The sequence below is a fragment of the Hippopotamus amphibius genome, chromosome 2 (genome assembly GCF_030028045.1).
Source record: "Hippopotamus amphibius kiboko isolate mHipAmp2 chromosome 2, mHipAmp2.hap2, whole genome shotgun sequence".
Taxonomy (NCBI): Eukaryota; Metazoa; Chordata; class Mammalia; order Artiodactyla; family Hippopotamidae; genus Hippopotamus; species Hippopotamus amphibius.
This window is the reverse complement of record NC_080187.1, coordinates 79,007,783-79,029,463: the sequence shown is the minus strand read 5'-3', so window position 1 is coordinate 79,029,463 and position 21,681 is coordinate 79,007,783.

Sequence of the window (21,681 nt, the reverse complement as noted above, 5' to 3'; positions counted from 1 at the left end):
CATTTTTTCTTTGGATTATTTCTATGATTAAGTAATAAAAATTGAAACTTGTCTAGCTAACTCATTTGTTAGCTAAATATCTGCTGTGACTTTGTGAACCTCTTACATTTCAAGTTTGAGATGTACATATATCTTACATTATATATGTGTGTGTGTACAAAGTACAATGTCACATATCTTTATTCTTAGCTTCAAAATATTCATAGACTTCACATAGGTATAAGAATGTTCTTTGAGCTAAGAATAAAAGATTTTTTGTCCTTGTTCTTAGAAGAACTATTCTGTCACTGAATTATATAAAATGAATGTCATAACTGTGTTGCTCCTTAAGCTTTTTTTTTGGGGGGGGATGCTGTCTGCCATTCTAATTCTTTTACCCAGCTCTTTTTTAAAGCCAACTATCTAGAAATTGCAAACAGCATAAAACCTAAATGTTAGAATGAGTGTGTGCTCATTTTATGTAGCAGAACTATAGTTCAGCGACATTTTCTATTAAATAAGTTTTAGGGGACATCCCCTGAGAACGCCATATTCCGTTTACAACATTTCTACTATGAGAAAATGCAGTACACTCAGCTCTTATATTAGTGTTGACTCTTGTTTATTTATTCATTCAATGTACAATCATTGAGCCCCTAATCTTGGCTAGGCACTATGTCTTAATCTATTTTCCCTTAATAACCAGCTAAATTCAATAGCAGAAATTTTCAAGTGACGTAACAGAAGGTGGAAAGAAGAGTTTAATTTAGACTAGGGTATCAGGGACAGTTTACTAGATGAAATGCTTCCAGAGCTCTCTGAATTCAATGAGTATGTTAGCTGGGTGATTGATAGGTGGGAAATTGGGAAATGGAATGGGAAAAAGAGCAGGATGTCCAGGAGCCTATCAAGGATTTCTCCTCATTCCCTGAGAGCAGAGATGTGGGCCTTGAGGAAGGGTTGCTAGGAAAAGGTGTTTTTAGTTCTGTAGGTGTGTGGGTGAAGTAGCAATCAGTGGTGGTGATTCTGTATCAGTCACAAAGGTAGGCTGAGATTCTAGTGGCAAAATAGACAGGATGTGGAAAGGAAGTTCGAGTGGATAAAGTACTAACAAATCGTGGACTCTATGGTCTAGGCCATTCCTATGTATGCACATTACATTACAGATTCTAGATTTCAACTCTATTTCCATTGAAGGGTCGAGTAACTTTTGTTCTGAGAACAGTGCAAGTTGCATAATGTGGTCTCATCAATATTTCTTTACTGTTAATATTTATAATTTACCTATATTATTTAAAGGTGCACTTCATTACTGACACCATCTTCACACAGAATTTCTATTAAGTAAACACAACTTTAGGATGTAATGCAAACTTCCTGATGTTAAATCTTCCTGTAATGACTAAATTAATGCAGGAGGTGAAGTAGTCAGAGATATTTATGACAATGATTTAACACTTTCCTCAAATTTAGTGTATCACAATATTTGGGGGTACTAATTTTATGTGTGACACTCAACTAGTACATTATATGATACCTGGTTTAATCCTTAGAGAAATCCTATAAAGGCAGGAGAAATTATATCTACTTTACTGATGAAGAAACAGGCTCAAAGATTTAGTAAATCTCTAGCCTTTTACAGCTAACAAATGCTTAAGCAATATTCAAACTCTCATTACCTTTTTGCTATCCCTTACTATAATATCTTAGCATAGATGAAGTCCAGGGTAGAAATATGAGTCACAAAGACACTTTCTTAAAGGCATTAGGTCTAAATCCAATTTTCCTTATGTTTGGAAAAGTTCAGTTTGCCTAAAATTAATGTATTTTGAATTTTTGCAATGAAATAAAAGTAAATGAGTAACAAAGTGAAATATAATTTATTTACATTAACATTTAAAGTTAGAGTACCTAAAACCACTATTTTAAGAGTTCTTCATTTGTTCTATATATATATACATATTAGAATAATCCTATATGTGGCAGATTGGATAATTCAGAAGTAAAAAAAATATATATCATTTCAGTGTGCCCATTGACAATTTATTTTAGAGTAAGTGTAAAATGATAAAAAAAATTAGCAGAAAGACACAAAATGCAAACAAAACAAAACTAAAAAGGGTGGCAGTATGGTCATATTTTAGATAAACTACTAATTATGCAAATTGTTCATAAGATGATTCAGCTTGGTGTAAATTCAGTTTAGTTTGTCTAACCTGGAATCCAGCCAGGACTCAGGCTAGGTAGTACTTCAGTGGATGAGCAGCCAGAGAAGGAAAAGATGTTAGAAAAGGAACTTCAGGGACCAACAGGGTTAGAAATCTGGTCTCAGAAAAATGTGGTTCGTACCTTAGTGTTTAATGGGACTATGTTTGTTTCCTGTGGCTGCTGTAACAAACCACTACAATCTTGGTGGTATAAACAATAGAAATTTATTCTAGTACAGTTCTGGAGGTCAGAAGTTCAAAATAAATATCACTAGGCTAAAATCAAGGTATTGTCAGAGCCTTACTTCTTCCAGAGACTCTAGCAGGGGGAATCTGTCCTTGCCTCTTTGTTTCTGGTGGTTGCCAAAATTCCTTGGCTTGTGGCCACATCACTCCAATATTTGCCTCTGTGACCTTCTCCCCTTCTGTGTGGTCAAATCACTCTGTGCCTCCTTCTTAAAAGCATCAATTGATTTCATTTAGGCCACTTGGATAATGGAGGATAATCTTCCTATCTCAATATCCTTAAGTTAATCATATCTCCAAAATCTTTTTTTTTTCCCCATATAAAGTAATATTCACAGGCTCCAGGAATCAGGACATAGATTTTTTTTTTTTTTTTTTTTGGTGGGAGGAAATTATTCAGCTTACCATATGGACATAGTTTAGGATGGTATTTATATCTGTATTTCAATTTTCTGGGATCCAAATACCAAACACTAATTTCTCAGTTAAGAATTAAGAATAGGTACTGGAAAAATATTAATGTGGTTCATAGACTAGAAAAAAAGAAAAACAAAGTTTTGGAAATATCCAGGATTCTCGGGTAAGCCAGATACCAGATGGTATAGATCCGGTACAGTTCCATGTTATCTCATCCAAAGGGTGAGGGAATTAGGGTGTTAACCTGCCAGCTCCTGTCAGTCATCAATGAGGGCTGCTCTTATGACATGTTAATTCCACATCACTTTTGACTTAGCACACATGTGCATAGAGCTACTTTCTAGTAGCTAAGAAGGTCCATAGACAGAAATGCAGGTGTTGTCCCAGACAGAGGTTGAGCCAATGTTTATGGAAATGGTAAAGGCTAAGGAATGTGGGTGAGGCACCAACATTATCTACAATGCTATTGATATATCCTACAGCTATTGCCAGCTTTGAGTGTCACATTATCTTTCTTTCACCATATCAGTGAAAGTAGCTCTTGTCCAATTCAAATTTGAAAAATCCTAAGGAAAGAGTCTGTTAGGGCTGGCATTTGTCATTTCTTGAATAAATCCCTATGACTAGGGAGATGGATTCTTCAGAAAATGAGACAACTCCAAGTCAGGCTACATGGTCTGAACTTGGGGGAAACAGTTTGCAACTAAAAGTAGGTAATATTCCCAGAATAAAACATTATGCTTTTGTCTATTATTTATGGAAAATAAAAAAGGAGGTCAATAAAGTGAATGGGACACAAAATTCAGGTATGTTAGTCTTTGTGGGCGTACCTCAAAACTCAGTATGATCTCTTTGGCTTGTGACTTGATTACAGGCAGCATATAAAATGTGCTGTAGATGCTACAGGGAAGCGGACGAGAACTAGGTGTGGTGTGAGGAGTATAGGAAAATAACTGGGATTAAGGACATCAACTGAGTTCCAACGAAACTGCTGTACAACCAGAATTTGACCTATGGTTCTAATTATAGTTAACATGGCATTCCTATAAATTAGTCTGCAATTGAGTGCACTTGCTATCATTGGTAGATTCACCATATATACCCATATATTATAATAAGAATAAAACTGATAGTTCCAAAATTTACCACTGGTTAGGAGGAGAGGGCTTACTATGCTCTGCTTCCTGGATGGGAACTGGTTTAAGTCTTGATGAGAGTAAGCTTGTAATTTGGAGGACTCAGTTTCTTTAGCTATGAGGGGTCAGGAGAAGTAGGAAGTAATGATCCTACAGTAATGAGTCTAAATAGTCATCTTCCTACTATATTTTTATTAGAAACTTATTTTTAAAAGTTCAAGTTCAAAAATACGTGACCTTAAATAATGCTCATTTTTAAATAGACTGCCAGTTATTACAGAATCTGAGAAGACAGCTGTAGAGACTGCAACAAACCTAATCTAGTTTTAATTACTTTGGACAGAAGGAAAAAATGAGAACTGAATCAGTTTTCATTTATCCTGGTATAACAGCACATGTGCAGTCTGTGTAAGGGCAGTTTTTTAATACAGGGTTTTGCTTTTCTGTGGAAATATTAAGACCTGCTACCTTTATACTTTATTTTCATGCTTCTAGGGTTTGCTATAGAACTTTAATGTTCATGCTTTCGTTTCACAGGATTAAATATTAAACAATATCACTAACTAGATGTGGTACATTTACTTTCCAAGTAATTGGATTGTGGATGAACCTGCTGTTACTGTTCATTAGTCTGTAACTTCATAAGACTTTAACTTTATTCTCCTTTTACAAGACTGCAATTTGGAAACTTTCCACAGAGCTGAGAGAAGCTGAAAATGGTAGGATATGGCCTGACATTGTCCTTTGGGACGCGGTATCATCTCACCAATAAAGGTGTCGTGCCATCAGTGTCGAAATAGAGTATGCAGCATGCCAAATCATTCAGAGCTCCCCACCTCAACATAGATGGCACTATTAGTAATTTAACAGTACCTTTACTTCCTGCAAATTAGCTTTAAAGTGATGTATGTTCACTGTAGAAAATGGATGAAAATTTAAAAATCACCTATAATTTCTCTACTCAGAAGTAACGTTGCAAATATTTTCTTGCTTATGTACATAAGTTTATACATGTAAAATCTGTTGTTTTTCTTTTAACATTATAGTATGAGCATTTTCGCTATTTTAAAACTCTTCCTAAGTATATTTTAAAAGAGCTGCCTATTCTTTATTCTTATGGCGGTACCATAACATAGGTAATCATTCGTTGCAGGACATTTGGATTGCTTCCAATTGTTCACTGCCATAAATAATGGCATGATAAAATCTATATACATAAATCTTTGTCCTCATTTCTGATCATTTCTTGAGGAGAGATTCCCAGCAATGGAATTACTGGGGCAATGAGAATGAATATGTTTAAAGTTTGGATATCTTTCCAAACTCGCTTTCCTAAAAGGCGTTATGATCATGCTTGCATACCTATCGTGAGTTTATGACGATGCCTCTCTCACTACACGCTACCAGATTTGTATGTTAAAAAGCATTTGAATTAATTGCCTAATACTAGTCTAACATTTGAATAAGTTATGTATGATACCATCATGAGTTGAAATAATATGCATTTGATTAAAATTAAAATTATGCATATTATGTTGCAGCATTAAGCTTATTGATGATATGCCATTAAACAAAACACATGATATAAAATTGAATATACACCATCATTGCAAATATGCAAATATGTATGCATACAGAACTTATTGGACAAAGATGATGACCAGTAAAAATAAAACCTAATAATAACAGAGTACTTTAAAAGGAGACAGCTTGTTATATAGTTAATAAAAAACAACATAACAGTAAGTGCTTAAAATTCATTATTTCATTTCATTTTATAATAACCATGAGAAAGAGGTCCTGCAGCTTGAAGATTTAATGCAAAGGTCTAATAATCATACAGGATATCAGTATGGTTCTGGAATTTAAACCCAGGTTACTGACTTCAAATCCACAATGAGGATAGTAAGCTTATATTTGAATCCTTTAAACATATTTTTAGTCCCTAAACTTTATAAAATGCTGCTGCCTATTCTTTATGGTAGAATAATGTTAAAAATGTTATATTTAAGAGAAACCACAATGAATAAGCTTCTTATGACTTCATACAAAAAAAAATACGTCACAACCAAACAAAAAAGGACTTAAAAGACTCAGCTCTGAATAGGAAAACAAATGTTTCAAAAAACATGAAAAAATAATATGCTACATAACAATTAATCAGTGCAATGCAAGAAAAACAATAAAATAACATCCATTCAACCCAATCCAAAGATGAAGAATAACTGAATGTTGCTCAGAATTCACTATTTATATTTTATTGATTCTGATATAAATAAATAATTATTTTAATATAACAAATGCTCAATTTCTTTTTATTGCCATGAATAAAGATATGCATTGTAGTGAAGATCTAGGCTGACTCTTCATATAATTCATGAATTTATTTTTCTGGAACATTCAGTAAATTTAATATTTTTCATTGCAATGATAAAATGCATTATTTCTTTCAAGAAATATTTATTGATTGCCTATCAAGTGCTAGACATTATTGTAAGCGCTATGAATATATACTATATCCAACAAACAAAAATACTTGCCCTTTTTTATCTTACATTCTAATATGGGATTCAGATAACAATCAAGATAAATCATTAAACTATATTCTATTAAATATTGATAAATACATAAATAAATGCCTACAACAAGGCAAAGAAGAGATGTAAAATTTTAGAGAGATAATATTTAAATTTTACAAAAGATAGCCAGAGAAGGCTTCATTGAGAAAGTGACTTTGCAGTACAGACTTCAAGGAAATAGAAGAGTGCACCATGAGGAAATTTGTGGCAAGAGCATTCCAGGCAGGGCTAAGCAATGTCTGTGAAGACGCTGTGGTGGAGGATTTATGGTTTGCTCATAGGAGCAGAAAAGCCAAAGAAACTACAACTGCAATAAGAGACAGACCTATAAAGACCATAGGAGAAGACCAGAGAATTAATGGGGGCTACATAAGATTTCATAATCAAGGTGATCATATGTCCAAGTTTATGCCTGTTATTTTGGAGTGATTATTAATAACGTTGAATTCACTCTCAAAAGTGTCCCAGTTTGGATAATAAGTAACCATGATTGTAGTAAGGAATTTGAATTTTACCCTAATAGTTTGTCATTGGATGGTTTGAACAGGTGGGTGGTATAGTCTGCCTTAGGCTTCACTTAAATAACTCAGATGGCTCCATTGAGAGTAGAAGGAAGGCAGTCAAGAGCTGAGCTAAATACATTTCTTATTTAAATTCATCTGAATTAATAATGTCTTTTGAAGCAAAAAAAAAATGTGTCTGGCCAAGATTATGTGTGATGTTTAGATGTTGTGAATTTTTAATCCTTTTTAATTTGTAGCAATTTCTCACTCTTCGTCTTTCATGACCTTGCAATTTTTTAAGACTGCACAGCAAGTATTATGTAGAATGTTCCTCAATTTGAATTTATCTAATATTCACTCTTGTTCATAAGTCATATTGATTATTCTCAGTATTTCATGTCAGCATGTCACAATATAAATTTGCCCCATTACTGATGATCTTAACTTTGGTCACTTAAGGTGGTGTTTGCCTAGTTTTTACAACTATTAAAGTGTCCCTTTTGTAATAAATATCTTCTTGTCAAATATTTTTAACATATATTGATTAGTTTTGCCTGAATAAATGATACCTTTATGGCTTTCAAATGGTGATTTTCTCATTCTGTCAATCTTTTTATACCTATTAAAGGACATTCCATTGTAAGAAAAGATTTTATTCCTCCCTTATAGATTTACATTTTAATTAGAACGTTATAGAGGTTTACAATCATTTTTCTATGCTCAAATAGTTTCAGATTTGTCCAGTGGAAACTCCTTCAAAGTATGTTCTTTTGGTAGGTCCCCATCACTCTTTGACATGTTACATGTTTCATCATGTGATTTCCCAGGCCAAGACACTGGACACATACACGCATACACACACACACACACACACACACACACACATATACACACACTATCAACTATCAACAAATATTGAAAACTATTGGTCTATATAATCAAAAAAGATAGGGGAGTGGTAAGCCTGGGGATTAAAACATGATGCGCGTGAATAGGCTGCTTTGCATACACAGAAGAGGCTGGAACGGCATCGCTCAGTTCATGTAAAAAGAGAAAAAGTCAGCCATTCTTTTGGATGTTTGGGGTCTCACTGCGCCAAAAGTCTGGTTTTTTTTGGAGGCACACTTTGAGACGTGCTAAACAAAAAGTGCTGCTTGCTTCATTCTTCTCTGGTTCTATGCCAAGGAAGACACATTTGAGTTTCAGAATCATAATCAGAAGTTGTGTTTTATCTGCTTTTCTTCTTCTGGCAGAAGATTCATCTCCCTCTGCTCTTCTTTAAGTCCTGTCTCTGTTCTGCCAAGCTCTTGCATTTATGTGATTCTCAGAACTCTTTTAAGACCCAGCTCTAATGTGCAGCTTCCTGTTTTACATAAGTAACTTTTGAACAGATGCTATTTCTGAGTGAGGAAGGAAATATACTGGCATATTATTTTTGAGGAAGAAGTTAAAGATAATTAATATTGCTAATTCTATTTAGCAAAAAAGTATTACTTTTTCCTAAGTTTATTGAATAATAATATCTATCCTGGACCAGTAATTGTTAACATTATCTTACTGTGTATTGAAAACAGAAAGAGAAGCAAACATAGTTTGACTCATAAGGATACGGGGAAATTGTTGTAAAGGAAGAGAGGCCATATGTTTCACATTGTGCCAAAGCATCAGGATGAAAATTTTAAGAAGTAATGAAGGAACTAAGGATGGGGGGGAGAAAAGGGAAGAAAAGAAAAAAGGAAAAAATAAAGTAAGAAAGGAATATTCACTTCTTACTTACATGATTTCTAATAACACTTTTTTCAGTATGTAATTTCCACATATATTTTTTTCTTTAAAGATTATTTTTCCCCTTTTTCTTTCTCACAAATCTATGAATATAAAGCTAGGCTGATCTGTACTTGTTCCTAACATAACATTACTATATGACAGAGATGGGAATAATGATAATAAAATAATATCAATGTTGATGATTCAAACTAAAGCTGATTTTTCATTATCTCCAGTCACATAAATGAAGTAAAAAGCACTTCATGTTTGGCTATTATCTCAAAACATTACAAAATATGCTAAAGTTTAAACAACCTGAACTGCAATTACCTCCCAATTATCCCTGATATTAAAAACATAATTGTTGCCTGTGTTTAACCTATAAACTTCCGACTTATTTACAACTAACTTATGATAAAGTTATTTTTGCTCTGCTTGATAAATTTAAGAAGTATTATTTTAAGAAGTCACTTTAAGATTTCATCAGAAGTTTACAGTCCAAATCATAGCTTAAAATGTGTAATTTTCAGGTTTTCAATCAGGTTCAAATTTGAAAGAGTTGAAGTATCTCTTACCTTACACTGAACAAATGTTCACAACATTTGAAACAAGGTGTAATTACCAGTGGAGATAAAACAGGTTGAAATTAAGAATAAAATTAATTCTGCAGAAAATTTATATTGTTGTAAACAAACAAAATTTCTTTTTTGGCAGTAGTGAAGATTACTTTCCCTCATGTTAGTCCTCTCAAAAATTTAAAGTGATTGTAATTTTCCTGGCTATCAAATCCAAATTTCAATGACTAATCACATTGTTTTTAAGTTTCTGGAAGCATACTTCCGTTGTGAAGTGTCAAGGTTTGAGAAGTTAGTTGTAGGTTCTACTCCTTGTGACTTTTTTAAAAGAATATTCTTCCAGAAAACAAAATTTATTTTAGGAAAGAAAAGTCTTCATACTTGAATTGAAAATGGAGTATTGAGCAAGGTACATTTAAGAAAATAGGGTAAAAAATACTTGAGTCAAATGAAGCTCATTTTGACTTTGATGAAAACTAAATTAATTTAAAGGTGAGTCATATTCACGACATTCTTTCAGTGCTTATACACCAAATCAGAGAGCAATAGTCATTTATTTTGAATGGTAATACAAATTTCTGTTGATATTCAGAAGAAATTTTTGTATTATAAAAAACTAGTCAGATAAGAATTGTATGTGTGTGTATGCATTTGTATGTGTATATTTGCATATAGTCATATATTAGTATATATTTTAACATTTATGTATTTATTTATGTGTACCTGTATACATACATATATATGTGTTTATATGTAATGTATATGTATTTAGATATATATATACACACACATATTTATTTACATATCAGTATGTAGGTATGAATTTATATGAAATAGTATAAATGCATATGAAAACTACCTAACAAGCATCCTGTTTCTTAAACATGGAACCATATGTGACTTAGACCTTAAGCACTTCAGCATCATCTACTGTAGAGTCTCACATAATAACATCACATTCTGTAATGTACAGTGATCACAATGAGTAATTGGATTGATCCTTCAATCTAAAAAAAAAAAAAGGCATGTTTTGGCACAACCAGAAAATTAGGAAAGAATGTGCAAGACTGGTCAAATGATAAAAGTGGTCCAATTTCTCCCCTCTTTCAAGAGTCCATTAATCAGTCTGTCATGACACTGTCTATGATATTTATGTCTGCCTAGAAACAATGAAAGCTCACTTTTCCCCTTTCCAAAAAAGTTGCTATGCTAGTTGACATTTTCACCCTGGAGGAAAGCCACACGGCATTGAACAGATGCTGCAAACTGGTTCATTCATGCTAATTCTGCATAAATATGCTTACCTGCCGTGCGCAAAAATAGAATCACAGCAATATATTTCCAGGCATATATATGACCCCCCAGTAGAGTTTAAATGCAAACAGAATTGAAAAGAAAGTTTCCATTTCATTTACTGATAAAATGAAAAACATGTATCATTATTTCTTTTCTGATATTTTAAACTTAGATCTTTTTATAGGGAGAAACTGAGCTTTTTGGGGACAGGTAACATGTGTTTTCAGCCTTGTATGTTATGAACCTGTGTGTCTGACTCAAGTTGGATCCTCCACAAATATTTAGTGTGCTCAAAGGTTGAAAATTGAAATCCTTAAATATAGAAACATTTAAAATAGTATTTAAGGTATGTATTATTTTAAGGAATATATGGATAAAGCTTTTGTGCTTAATTGAGTCTGACTTGTTGCTTTACTTGAGTATTTACTGATATATTTCAATTTAAATTTGCTATATTATTATTTTCTCTTTGTCCCACCTTTTCTATACTTCTCCTTTCTTTTCTCCATTTGTAGATAGTCAATTGTTTCAGTTTTCATTTACCCCTTTATTAGCTTATTAAGTATACATTTTCTTTCTGTTCTCTTCAGGGTCACCCTTGACATTATAACACCCATTCTTGATCTTTTAAAATTTAATATAAATAATTTTATCACTTAGTCAAAGGAAAGGTATTACAATATGCTTAAACCACATTCAGTGTGCTCTGAACTGATGCAATAATATTGTGTGTGTTATATAAATGTATAATATAATGAAAGCCACAAAGACCTAAATAGACATAGATGAAATATAGATGGCCAATAGGTACATGAAAAGATGAAATATAGATGGCCAATAGGTACATGAAAAGATGCTCAACATCACTAATTATTAGAGAAATGCAAATCAAAACTGCAATGAGGTATCACCTCACACCAGTTAGAATGGCCATCACTAAATATTCTACAAATAACAAAGGCTGCAGAGAGTGGGGAGAGAAGAGAACCTTCGTACACTGTTGGTGAGAATGTGAGTTGGTGAAGTAACTGTGGAAAACATTGTGGAAGTTCCTCAGAAAACTAAATATAATGTGATATCGCTTATAAGTGGAATTTTAAAAAGGGTACAAATGAACTTCTCTACAAAACAGAGTTACAAATGTAGAAAACAAACTTATGGTTACCGGGGATGAGGGAGGGGAGGGACAAATTGGGAGACTGGGATTGACATATACACACCACCATACATAAAATAGATAACTAATAAGGACCTACAGTACAGCACAGGGAACTCTACTCAGTACTCTGTAATGGCCTATATGGGAAAAGAATCCAAAAAAGAGTGGATATATGTGTATGTATAACTGATTCACTTTGCTGTACACCTGAAACTAACACATTTTTTTTTACAATAAACTGCATATATTTAGAGTATACAATTTGGTATCCCAATCTCCCAATTTAACACAACATTTTAAATCAACTATACCCCAATAAAAATTAAAAAACAGCTAAAAAAACAGATTAAAAGAAGGAACAAAGTTGGGGAAAAATTAAACATAAAAATAGAATTACCATATGATCCAGCATATATCCAGACAAAACTATAATTTAGAAAGATACATACACCCCTATGTTCATAGCAGCACTACTCACAATAGTCAAGCCATGGAAACAGCCTAAATATCCATCAATAGATAAATGGATAAAGATGTGGTACATATATACAATGAAATACTACTTAGTCATAACAAAACAACAAATAATGCTATTTGCAGCAACATGGATGCAACTAGTGATTATCATACTAAGTGAATTGTCAGGAAGAGAAAGACAAATACCATATGATATCACTTATATGTGGAATCTGACATAAATGAACCTATCTATGAAATAGAAACAATATCACAAACATAGAGAACAGACTGGTGGTTGCCAGGGGCAGGAGGTTGGGGAAGGATGGAGTGGGAGGTGGGGGTTAGTAGATGTAAGCTTTTACATGTAGAATGGATAAACAACAAGGTCCTACTGTATAGCATAGAGAATTATATTCAATATCCTGTGATAAACCATAATGGAAAAAATACATAAAAAAGAATATATATACATGTCTAACTGAATCACTTTGCTGTACAACAGTAATTAACACAACATTGTAAATCAAGTATACTTCAATAGAAAATTTAAAAAATAAATTAGTAAAAAAAAACAAACATATTATAGCTTCTGTTTCATACAGACATTTTTCATTTGGACTTTCCCATATAGTGACCATTTTCATAGTTCTTCACTTCTCCATTCATCTTTGACCAGGAATCTAGGAATAGTTTTCTCCTGCCTGAAGTATACCTTTTAATAATTCCAATAGTGCAGGTATGCTAGTGAAAATTTTTCTCAGGTTTTGACTCTCTGAAAATATCTTCATTTTTGAAGAATATTTTCATCAGTTACAGAATTCTAAGTTGGCATTTACTCCCATTGAAAGTAACTTTCAACACGTCATTTTTTAAAAAATCTCTTTTGGTCTTTTTCTTCCACTACTTCTGTTGAAAAATGAATTGCCAGTTTTATTGTTGCTCCTTTGAAGATAACATGCCTCCATTATTTTGGTTTTTAGAAGATTTTCTCTGTCTTCGGTTTTTGCATTTCAGTTATCATATGCCAGCTGTAGTTCTCTTACTATTTATTCCACTTAAATTTAATAACAATTATTTTATAGATTTATTGAATTATAAAGTTTGCATCCAATAAATTGTACATATTGAAGTGTATAATTTCATGAGTTTTGACTGTAGATAGACTCCTGTAACAATCAAAATAAAAGACATTTCTCTCCCTACCAAATGTTTCCTAATCTCCTTTGTAATACATCACTCCCTCTACTCGAATCTCCAGGCAATCACTGATCTGTTTTCTATCATTATTGATTAGTATGCATTTTACAGAATTTCATATAATTCAAAATAGAATTATATAGGTTCTCTTTTGTCAGTTTCTTTCACTCAGTAGAGTCACTTTGCGATTCATCCATGTTTTGGTGTTAAACAATAATTTTAATAACTTTTTTTAGCTGAGTAATAGTCCATTGAATGTATATATCAAAATGTGTTTATTCCTCCTCCTGATGATGGAGATTTGGGTTGTTTCCAGGTTAGAGATGTTACAATTAATAGTCCTGTGAACATTTGTCTATAATTCTTTGTGTGGATATATGCTTTTAATAATTTTTCATTACTACTGAGTAATAGCTGGGTGTATCTACATGTCAAAACTCATAAAGTAGTTGTATGTTTAGCTTTTCACAATACTGCCAAGTATTTTTGCAAAGTGGTTATGTTCATTTTAAGATTCCAGAGGCAGTAGATAAGGATTCTAGTAGCCTCACCCTCCTGTATCACTTGATATACTGTCTTTCTAATTCCAAGGAGTCTAATGATATCTCATTGTGATTTTAATTTGCATTTAGCTAATAACAAAAAACATTGAGTACATTCCAATGTGCTTATTTGCCAACTACATATATTTGATGAAATGTCGCTTCAAATCTTCCTGTTTTTAAAAGTGGTTTGTCATTTTTTTTTTGGTTTTGTTTTATTACTTATTAAAGTTACTGGGTTCTAAGAATTCTTTATATATTTTGTATACAAGTCCTTTTTCAGACACATATTTTGCAAATTTATCTCCCAATTTGAAGTTTGTCTTTTCATTTTAAATGAGTCTTTTGAAGAACACCAGATTTTAATTTTTATAAAATCCAGTAAGGCAGCTTTTTTCCTTTTATATTGCCTTTTTGGTTGTTGTTTGTTTCTATTTAATTCAAGGTGACTAAGATTTTCTGTAATATTTTCCCTGGAAGTTCTGTAGCTTTGGCTCTTAAAATTAGGTTTACGATCTATTTCAAGTTAATTTTTGCATAGTGTGAGATAAGTTTTGAGGTTCATTATTTTTTTTCCTTTTTTTTCTTTGCTAGCACTCAGAAGTTCTTTATTGAATTAACATGTGTAAGTCAGCGTACTATATTCTATAGGGAAAGCAAAGATAGCAAAGTTAAGATCCTGTCTTTAAAGAAATTACAGCTCAGTAATGCAGACGACATTAAAGATTCCAGATTACATATTGTGTAGTTCTTTCTTAACACAATATAAATTATCTACAGATTTAGGCACTCATAATTTTCAATTATCATGACCTTGTTCTTGGTAGAAATTATCTTATGTTCTAATATTGACTATTGAGTAATAAATTTTTAACCTAGATATTTAAAATCATTGTGAAATGGCAGTATGTCTTTAATTTAAAATGTAATTGTAACTTTTCTTTGGGAGTTTCTTCTGAGTCCAACCAATAGCGCTTATTGGCCCTTTTCATCTTATTTCACTTCATCTCCTCTGCACCCCATTTTCATTGCCAAAAGAGCAATACAACAGAGGCAACAAGTGTGGTGATGTTGGGACCTGGGATGTTTCTTCACTACTGGAATTGTTGTTTCTGCTTTTGGATTTCCTGTTATTCTTGCTCACGTGGCTGTAATAAGTTGTTTATTCTATTGTTTTTGCCCAGTTGACAATGAGTGTACTTCAAAGGGATGTGTCTGGAACTTCAATTTCATTTCCATTGCTTAGACTTTATACTCAAAGCCAGATGTATTTTTGGTTTCTCTATTCCTCAGTTTTCCATCTCTACCTATCAGTATCTTGGCCATGTTTTCAGAATGCTTTCTTTGTGTCTTTTACAACTTTTAACCAGAACAATATGGTTTCTTGTTTTTTCTACTTTAAGCTAGTCCCCGAAATTGTTGTTAAATCCTTGCCTCTTAAATCTTAGAACAACCCACAGAGACTACAATAGCAGTACTTTTCTAGTTTCAAAATGAATATCATATCAAATACTTCTGCAAATAGGATCATGGACTCAATTCTCAACTCAATACAGTAGGCATATTCTGAGGGACAACTATGTAGCTGATGAAAAGGAGAGTGAATGAGATGACGTCTGCCATTCGTATATAAAATTTTTCTTTTTGTCTGCAATTGAGGCACATCTTAAAAAATAATTTTTATAATTTTAAGATAATCTTGAATTTGGGGATAAATCTCTCTTGGTCACAATCTGTTACACTTTTTATATATTTTTGGATGCCATTTATTCCATTTTGATGAAAAATTGTATAGCTCTATTTATGAGCCTGTGGTTTTCTCTTCTGCTGATGCCTTTGATTGTGCCACAGGGTAATGCACGTTGACAAGAATGAGCTGAGAAGCACTTCTTCATTTTCTGTTCTCTGGAAGAATTTACATAGATTTGGGATTGTTTTCTTTTAAAAGTTTTGATTCAATTTGCCATTATAGACATTTGGTCCTGTAGTGGTCCTTTCCATTTTGTTTTTGTTTGTGTGTATTTTGTTGCTTTGTTGAGGGGAAGATACATAACAATAATTCTGATTTCTTAAGAAGACACACAGCACTGTTCTCTGGCACTTTGCCTTACAAATTCTAGCTTTCTTGGCCTTTTCAAATTATAAATGCTAGTGCTCACCTAAAGAGGACTATTAGTCCCTGCTGGGGTTCCCTCCCACACTGCACCCTGGAAACTCTAGCTAGGCTACAAGCTTGGCCATCAGAAGGCTCACATTGTTCATTTCCTTCTTTCAGGAATCGCTGTCTTCTGTTGCCCGTGGTCCAGTGCCTGCAGATACTTGTTTGATATATTTTTCTCTTGTTAAAAGTCATTTCATGTGTGGAAATATATCTAGTTCCTGTTAGCTATAACTAGAAGCAGAAGCATTATAACATTTTTATTCTATGCTATCTGTCTTCAGTCAATTTTAGAAGATATCAGTCTACCTTTTAAATATTGTAACCGCTCCATTCCTTTCTCTTAAAATATGGTAACTCAGATTATATATTAGTTAGATTTGTCACTGTGTTCTACAGAGCACACTCATTTCTCGATGCTTCCCTTCTGACTTCTTATGCTTCTACTTGGATGTTTTCTACTAATCTAACTTACAGTTAACTAACTTTCTTTTTAACTCTATATAACTTGCTATTAAACCCATCCATTTATTTTGCAGTTTTAGTTCTCACATTTTATTTTATATAACATCTATTTGATATGTCTCTTGGCAGTTTCCAGTTTTCAGCCAAAATAACTCCTCTTAACATTTAATTAAACATATTAATTATAATTATTTAAAATTTTGCCTCTAATAACACCATAATCTGAATTGCCTGTGGTTTGTCCTCTTGTTTCTTTTTATCTTGGTAAAGTTTTCTTTTCTTGTGTGCCTGGACATTTATTTATTGAGCATTACATATTACATGTGGAAAATAATAACAAAACGTAGTGTCTGAATTGTGTTTTACTGCTCAGGAAAGCATGCACATTTGATTCTAACAAGAAGTTAGACAAGAAGAGTAAATGATCTTTACAAACATATGAGATTGAACTGATTGAAAGATTCATTTTAGGCTCTGTGAAACCTTTTTTTCCTTATACCTAAATGTATGGATTTCAGAGGTTATAGAGATACTAATATGTATATGTATGCATGCATGTATGCATGTATGTATGTATGTGTATCTATCTATCGATCTATCTAGAGAGGTTTTGATTTCTACTTATTCTTAGAATAAGGATTGATCTAATAAACTAGTTCCTAATAGCTGAAAGAGGAATTATAATACCAACTTGAAAATTTTGTTATAGTTTCATCTTTAGTTTATAGAAATGATGTGTGTAATTCAAAATGTGATGTCCTTGGTATACTGCAATTTAGTGTTATCCAGGATGAATTTATACACCACTGAAGAAACTATAGAAAATAAGCAAGGATATTCAATTTGAAAAGGAAGACAAGTATAATTTCAAATATTTTAAACCATGTCATGTGAAAGTAATTAGATTTTTGAAGCTCAAAATAAAAGCATGTAAGAAAAGTTACATGAAGATATATTTGTAATCAAAGTAAGGCTTAACTTTCTAGAATGGTAAGTAACTAAAATTTTTCAATATTGTCATAAGTAGATGACCAGTCAGCTAGTTTAACCAGATGCTAAACAGTCATCTGTAAAGCTGGTGGGAAGGGTTGCTGCTTTTATTAGAAGTTGAATATGAAATCAGAGGTCATTTGGGGACCATTGGGTCTTTCAGTTATGAGTTTCTTAGATCTAGTCCCCTCTAAACATTGAATAAAAGATATTGTATAGCTCTCTTTGATATTCGCCAAGCAACTACACAGACCCTCATGGTGTGATGGTTACTCCGTAGTTCACTAAAAAGACCTACCGATGTCCCCTGTTACAGAGAATTTTAAATTCCCTCTCTCATTTAAATTTTCTCTATGGTCCTTTGTTCTTTTCTCTTCTATACTCCTTAATTCTGTCTTCCATTCTCTACCACAAGATATGTGATGTAAAGAACTATAATCCCAGCATGGTTTGTAGGCTCAGTACATGGAAATAACATTTTGTAGTCTGTATGAGTCATCAAGGAGTTCTTGAAAAAATGGATATGCGAAAGAACAAAAAAGGGCAAAACTTCTGACTTTTTCTATCATATTACAAAACCATCTATCAGAATCCTCAAAGTATATGCTAAACTCCCTCTCTGATTTAGGCTTTTCAAGTGAATATATCTAATCTTTTCTTAATAATTGAGATCTAGAAAGACTTCAATCTCCTTGCCATCCTTCACATCCAAATAATTGATGTGTTGTGATTTGTGCTTGAATTCTTAATTTTTCCTTTTATCTTCTTCCTTATTTTCAATAAAAATTGGCTGGCAGTTTGTATAGATTTTCTTGCCTGCTTGAAGTAATTCTCAGGCTTCTGCTTTTTCAAACAAGAGTGGCTTTTTGTTTTTAATCCCTTTTTTTGTGTGTTGAAACAAACTAAATTATCTCTTCTCTTAGCGTGGCTTTTAATCTTTATAATAAAATACTTCTTGATACATAGTCTTTATCATTGTTCTTTGATAATCCTCAATTTCAATTTTAATAAAATTTCTCTTGGCAGTAATGAATTATTTATTGATAGAGTCAGTGTCAGTTTTATTTTTAATACTTAAGTGTGGACTGATAATTCAGTTGTTGAAACACTAAAATCTGTTCTCTTCCCAGAATAAAATATTTCTAATCCTAATAATTTCTGATGTGACATATTGAATGTGTTTCAGTCTTTTTTTTTTTTAATTCTCTCATGAAATAACTCTTTTCATGATACATGGCATTTAGTCGATACATGGTATTCACTTAAGTATTACCAGGTAAATGTTAGCAGATAAATGTTACCTGGAATGTAGAATGCTAAAATACTTCTCTAATGTTGGTATTAATTTCTGATCAAGAGCACTGCAACTTTCTTTTTTATACAATGGTGGTTAAACATCTATTTTTAGCCCACAAATATCTTTTGTTTAATTTTCATTTTTCATGATTTCATCAAGGAGACTGAAAATATCAATGCATTATCTTTACGAAGTTTCTGTTAACAACCTTAACTTCTGTTGAAAAAATGTCTACTGAAAAAAAAAAACTTTAGGGAGTCTACTTGTTGGTGATATGAAAATCATATTTCCAATCCTACTTTTCCAATTGTATGCTAGGCCAGGCATTTTAAACAGTGTCAGAGAAGACTTATTATTCGATTTACTAAGGCAGAGAAGTTGTGTTCATACCAGACGAACTCTGTGTGAGGTGAATGTTGAGGTGACACCTCCCTTCTTTGCCCTCGCTACACCTCTCAGCTCTTATGTGGTGCAAGATATACTGCTTGTTGTGTTGCCTGTTTACTTAACACCCCCAAATAGTCAAGCTGCCCTCTAGGGCATGAAACTGTTCTAGCGCATTTGCAGGCTATGTTGTCAAGGAATAAAGTGTGTTATGTAACAGCCCAAGAGCTTTCTGACTCCTTGCCTTTCTTCTCTGAACTTTTGCTTTCCTGGTGTTGTACCAGCCTTCACAGTCTAGCCTACGTTTGGAGTCACTGGGCTATGTGCCACTGTGTTAGCAATGTCGTCACAAGGGTAGGAGGATTCTCCCTGTGCTTCGCTGTCTATCATGGAACAGATCTCAGGACCATACAAATCCACTTTCACAGAGCTTCTTGGGAGGGTTATTATTAAGAAGGATTGTAATCCTCCTTAGGATTACAAATAATTTTCCCTGTGTATCTTTGCACCATTTTCATTTCTTACATTACTTTTATTGTGAAAGATTAGATTCTAAATTATGAACAATAACAAACGAACACAAAACCACAAATTGCTAACAAGTGCCTGAAGTTCAATGTCCATTCAGTAGTAGACTGCAACTTAAATCACAATTTCTGAACCAGTATGCATTTTTCTCACTATTTTGATATCTAGAGTGCAGGCATGGTGTTGTCACAAAGACTGATTATGTGGCCTTTCAGCACGTGGTCTCTTTAAATCTCCATGAGGAAAATAATATAAAAAAAGACAGCCTTTGTGAAAGTGGAGGGAAGGCCACTCACAATGTGACAGATAGGTAGCTCGTGAAAACAGACTGACAGAGTCAGGTGCACTTACCAAGTGTAAACTGCCAGCAAACTGTCAACTGCCAAAATGAATTAGACTCTCATACCAAGGAGGTCTCAAATCTTAAATGTTTAAGCATTCAGAAACTTTACTAAGACATTTAGTCATGCTATGTTTCCATGGGTGTCCCTGCCACACCTACCATGCTGTTCAAAAGAAAAAATACATACTCTTTATCTTGCATGAATATTTTCTCAATATGCTTCTTACTCAGAGGAGAAAGAGAGAGAAATAGAGATTCCTTGGAAGACTGTCAGTGTGTCATACAGATATATCCACTTTCATTTTGATTATATACTTCTGTTAACCTTTTCCAACATTTCTATTTTCGAAGTTGTATGCATCTTCTGTAATATGTCTATTTTGTTTCCAAAACACACGTACCCTACATATACCCAAACACAAGACCATGTTGGGCTATTTCTGAACTTAACTGAGGACATGTAATTGTCTCCCAGGTTATTTTTCCTTCCTCCCCCTCTCCCCGCCCCCGTGCCACAATCACATATTTGCTACTTCAAATTAATAATGTCAGTCAGAGAAAGTCAGATACTGTATGATTTAACTTATATGTGGAATCTGAAAAAAGCCATATTCATAGAAACAGAGACCAGTGCTTGCCAGAGGTGGGAGGATGGTAAAATGGGCGAAGGTGGTCAGGAGGTACAGACGTCCAGGTGTAAGATAAATAAGTCCCGGGGATGTAATGTACAGCATGGTAACTATAGTTAACAACACCACATTGTATATCTGAGAGAGAATAAGGGAGTAAATCTTAAAAGTTCCTACTGTGGTAATTATTTCACAATACCGACATACATTATTAAGTGATTATGCTGTACACCTTAAACTTATACAATGTTATATGTTAATCATATGTCAACCAAACTGGAAAAAAATAATCCTTAAGTACTCCAAATGGTTGTTATTTCCTTTCTGTCTTCCCATTCCTCTTATTTTCTCTTCTTTCTTTTTCTCATTTATTCCTATGGCATTTACTGAAGGCACACGTGTCAGACATTCACGTGTGGAATGAGCAAGTTTGGGACACACTCCTTTGGGGGCTGAGCCATCAGTCAGCATTTTCTTCCACCACGGAAAATCAGCTGAGTATACTAATTGGGAAAGTAGCGCCATAGTTTTCTTTTTCACCACGTAGCAAGAAATATCACTGTGGGCTCTTGCCAGATATCTGTGGAAGGAAAGATATCCATAAGCTTAACATGGCGCTTCTGCCATTGCTGAAATGGTGAACAGGAATAATATATACTCTTGCACCTGCCACTTAAATCATGTGGTGCTCATTGATTCCCTTTTCAACTGGTGTTACAAGGACATTCTATTACCTAAAGTACTCAAAGGGGTGAGCTCCTTTCCTCTGTCACACATTTGGGTTACTTATAGAGCTCTTTTATTTCTCCTCAGTGCTTTCTTTTA